Below are 5,194 nucleotides of genomic sequence, written 5' to 3' on the forward strand. Positions count from 1 at the left end.
GGAAACCCAAGGAGGGGTCGCTATGAGTCGGGGCCGACTCGACGGCAAACAACAACAACAACAACAGTAGCAGACCAAAAAACAAAACTAAACTCACTGCCGTCTAGTCGATTTCAACTCATAGTGACCCCTTCTTGCTTTTCCCAGGTAGTATAACTATGGAGCTCTGGTAGTGTAGTGCCTAAGGCACTTGACTGCTAACCAGAAAGCTGGTGGTTCAAACTCACCAGCCACTCCTCAGAAGGAGCATCCATGTGATGCTGCTTATTGGTCCAGTTGTGTGGCTTTTCATTTTCTTTATGTTGAGATGTAATCTATTCTGTAGACTGTAGTCTTTAATCTTCATCAGTAAGTGCTTCAAATCATTCTCATTTTCATCAAGCAAAGTTGTGTCATCTGCATATCGCAGATTGTTAATGAATCTTCCTGAAGCCATGGTCTTCTTCATATAATCTAGCTTCTCAGATTGTTTGCTCAACATACAGATAGAATAAGTATAGTGAAAGGATACAACCTGACACACTCCCTTCCTGATTTTAAACCATGCAGTATCCCCTTGTTCTGTTTGAATGACAGCCTCCTGGTCTATGTACAGGCTCCTCATGAGGACACCGAAGTGTTCTGGAATTCGCATTCTTCTCAACGTTATCGATAATTAGTCATGATGCACACAGTCGAATGCCTTTATTTGACCGCAGTCAATAAAACACAAGCGAACATCTTTCTTGTATTCTTTGCTTTCAGCCATGATGCATCTGACATCAACAGTGATATCCTTCATTCCATGTCCTCTTCTTCCTCCTAGTTCATTGCATTTGCCTGGGGTGAAGTAGAAGCCACATGCCGAAGATGCTGAGCAATGAAAGAAGCCTGGGCCATGCCATTGTAAAGCATGATATCCACCCAGGACTGAACCTCATTTGCATGAGAAAGAAACAAGCTCACTGTCATCAGTCAATTTTGACTCACAACAACCCCACCCCCACCCCCACCCCACCCTGGTTTCCAAGCTGCAGCCACTGTAGTTTTTCTATCACATACAGCTAAACCTAATCCTAATGGATCTAATGGCTTGAGTTTATCTACTCTAAAATCAAATCAATTCTGGCGGACATTCTGCCACATAAAATTGGCTTATAGAAGTAATTCTATACAGCAGGCCAAAAAGTTCAGTTACTTGGGAGGCACAATTATAAACTAATTTATTCTAGAGGTTTTCCAGGAAGCTATAGTTGATTTGCTATAGTTGAAAATCAACATAAGTGAGATGTTTTATTGAGATAATTTTGTCCAAACGAGCAATCATTAGCATTTGCTTTGATATTTTTCCCCTCATCCTTGCTGTATGCTGCTACTGGGGGGAGTTCTGGTGCTGCAGTGCCTGAGGCATTTGACTGCTAAACAGAAGGCTGAACCCCAGCCACTCCTTGGAAGGAAGATTGGACAATCTATTTCCGTAGTTAATGTTGCTACTGTTATGTGCCTTTGAGTCAGACCCGGACTCATAGCGACCCCTCCCTGGGTTTCCAAGGCAGTATCTCTACGGAAGTAGATTGCCCCATCTTCCTTGTAAGGAGCGGCTGGTGGGTTTGAACTGCTAGCTTTCTGGTTAGCAGTCAAGTGCCTTAGGCACTATGCTACCAGAGCTCCATAGTTATACTGCCTGGGAAACCCAAGAAGGGGTTGCTATGAGTTGAAATTGACTAGACGACAGTTTTGTTTTTTGGTTTGCTACTAGGAAAAGATGGAAAAAAGACTGATGTCAAAGATTTTGTATTACTTGGTTCCATAGTCAACACCAATGGAAGCAGCAGTCAAGGCATCAGATGACATACTGCGCTCTGGACAAATATGCTGCAAAAGACCTTTTTTAAAGTGCTGAAGAGCAAAGATATCTTTTTGAAGACTAAAGTGCACCTAACCCAAGCCACGGTGCTTTCAATCACCTCATACTCATGTAAGACCTGGACAATGAACAAGGAAGACCAAAGAAGAGTCGATGCTTTTGAGTTGTAGTGTTGGCAAAGAATACTGAAAGTATCATGGACTACCAGAAGAACTAACCAATCTAATGATGCTGAGCATCTTTCCATGTGTTTGGTGGCCATTTGAATGTCTTCTTTGGTGAAATAGGAGCTCTGGTAGCATAGTGCCTAAGGCACTTGACTGCTAACCAGAAGGCTCATAGTTCAAACCCACCAGCCACTCCTCAGAAGGAAGGTTGGGCAATCCTACTTCTGTGGTGATACTGCCTCGGAAACCCAAGGAGGGGTCTCTGTGAGTCAGGGTCGACTCAACAGCATACAACAACTTTGACAACAACAACAACTTTGGTGAAATATATATTCAAGTCCTTTGCTTATTTTATAACTGGGTTGTTAAGTTGTCAAAATTTTATATAGAGTCTTGTAAGGTTTATGATATCCAAAGATATTCTCCAAGTCGGTAGATTGTCTTTTCACTTTTTTTTTTGACAAAGTCTTTTGATGAACAAAAGTTGTTAATTTTTATGAGGTCCCGTTTATTTATTTCATCTTTTGGTGTTTGTACTTTTGTCATTATATTAGGTAACTCATTATTGAAAACCAGGCCTGACAGTGTTGTCCCCGCTTGTTCTTCTAAGAATTTTATAGTTTTAGTTTGCATGTTTAGTTCCTTAAACCATGTTGAATATCTTTTTGTGTATGGTGTGAGAAAAGAACCCTGTTTCATTTTTCTGCATGTGGAAATCCAGATTTCTCGATACCATTTATTGAAGCCTCTTCTTTCCCCCATAGAATGGACTTAGCACCCTTGTCAAAAATCAAGTTTAGATGTGTGGGTTTGTCTCCAGACTTTCAATTCTATTCCATTGGTCTATGTGTCTGTTGTTATCCCAGACTGGTTTGATTACTGTAGGTATAAAGTACATTTAAAATCAGTAAGGGTGAGTCCTCCTACTTTGTTCTTCTCTTTTTAGCATTGTTTTAGCTACTGGGGCCTCTTGTCTTTCAATATAAAGTTGAGAATTGATTTTTCTTTTTCTAAAAAGAAGGCTGTTGAAATTTTGATTGGAATTGCATTGAACCTATAGATGACTTTGGGTAGTGTAGACATCTTAATAACATTCCATCTTCCAATCCATGAACATGGAACATGTTTCCATGTATTTAAGTCTTCTTTAACTTCTTTCAGCAGTGTTTCATCGTTTTCATTGTTTAAGTTGCTCACATCCCTGGTTAGTTTTATTCCTAGATATTTTATTCTTTTAAATGCTATTGTGAATGGAATTTTTTTCCTAATTTCTCTTTTAGATTTCTCATTGCTGGTGTAGAAACCCAATTGATTTTTATTTGTTTACTGTGAGCCCTGAAACTTTGCTAAATTTCTGTATTAGCTCCAGAAGATTTATTGTGGACTTTGAGATATTTCTATTTATAGGATCATATATCATCTACAAATAGAGATAATTTTACTTCTTTTCCAGTCTTGATAGCTTTTATTTCTTTTTCTTATCTTATTGTTCTGACTAGTACTTCTAATAGGAGCTCTGATAGCATAATGCTTAAGGCACTTGACTGCTAACCAGAAGGCTGGCTGTTCAAACCCACCAGCCACTCCTCAGAAGGAAGATGGGGCAATCTACTTCCATAGTGGTACTGTCTTGGAAACCCAAGGAGGGGTCACTATGAGTTGGGTCCAACTCGACGGCAAACAACAACAGGACCTCTAATAAAATATTGAATAGAAGTGGTGTGAGGAAGCACCCTTGTCTTGTTCCTCATTTCAAGGGGAAAGTTCTCAGTCTTTCTCCATTAAGTATAATGAATCATATTGAAGAACTTCCTTTCTATTCCAATGTTATTTAGGGTTTTCATCAAGAAAGGATGTTGGATCTTATCACGTACTTTTTCTGCATACATAGAGATGATCATGTTCTTTTCCTTTGTTCTACTGATGTTGTACATTATATTAATTGATGGTTTAAAATTGAACCATCCCTGCATCTCTGGAATAAATCCGACTTGATCATGGTATACGACTCTTTTAATATGCTGTTGGATTCTGTTCACTAGTATTTTGTTGAGAGTTTTTGTGTCTTTACTCATAGAAAACATTGACTTGTAGTTTTTGTTTTTGGGGGTTGTCTTTGTGTAGTTTGGGTATCAGTGTTATGTTTGCTGTTTTGTTTTATTTTAGTTTGTGTGTGTCTGCCCCCATTTGCTTTGCTCCACCTGTGTCATACCTCTGAACACACACTCCTCACTCCAGGACCACTTGCTCAGTGGAAAGTTCCAGCTCCTGCCACTATCATCACTTTGTCTACTAGGCCCAGGAGAGGGCCTTCCTTCCATGTAGCTTCCATCATGCCTGTCAGAGCAGTGACAGATCCTTCCTGACTGGACCTACAGTGGCTGTCTCCTCCCACACTTTTGGGCTCAGGTGAAGCTCCCACTGCATGGGGCAGGGGCATGGGATCTAGTTTCCCAAGCAACTGCCCAAAGGGACCATGTAACTCAAGTGCAGGGAATGAACGCCCCTCTGCAGTGAACTTCAACAATGACCGAAGGATTTGAAAGAGCTGGCAGATAAATTCCTCTCCCTCTTCCCCTAAAGAGATGTTCCAAGGCAGGGTGGTTCCACATGGCCTTCCTGGCAGACATTCTGCATGACTGAGTAGCCAGTTTATCTCTTCTTGCAAATGTATAGGTGGCTAAACAATGTATCACCTTGTATTTGCTTCTCCTCCTTTCCTGTCACAGTCTTACTGCCTAGGTATTTGCAATAAAACTGTTTGAGGTTTGGTGCTGGCTTTGTTTTCCAAGGAATGTGGGCTAAGAGAGTAACTGACAGTATCTGTTCATGACCACACATGAACTGCCCCCAGGAAATAGGGTTGCTGGATCTGGCAAATAAAAAACACAGACTATCTGGCTCAAATTGAATTTCAGATAAACGATAAAATAAATTTTAAGGTAAATATGTCCAGAGTCAGCCCCTGGCCTTTTTCTGACTGACTGATAATATCCATCGCCTCTTTCCATAGGTGTAGCCAGTTTGACTCCTGTGTATTCCATCTGGTGAAGTATATGTGTATGTGTGTGTATGTATGTGTGTATATATATATATATATTTTTTGTTGTTGTTGTTGTTGTTGTTGTTGTTGTTGTTGTTGTTGTTACGTGCCGTCGAGTCGGCCCCGACTCATAGCGAC

The sequence above is a fragment of the Orycteropus afer genome, unplaced genomic scaffold (genome assembly GCF_000298275.1).
Source record: "Orycteropus afer afer isolate SDZICR_OR568_19922 unplaced genomic scaffold, OryAfe1.0 scaffold00044, whole genome shotgun sequence".
NCBI lineage: Eukaryota > Metazoa > Chordata > Mammalia > Tubulidentata > Orycteropodidae > Orycteropus > Orycteropus afer.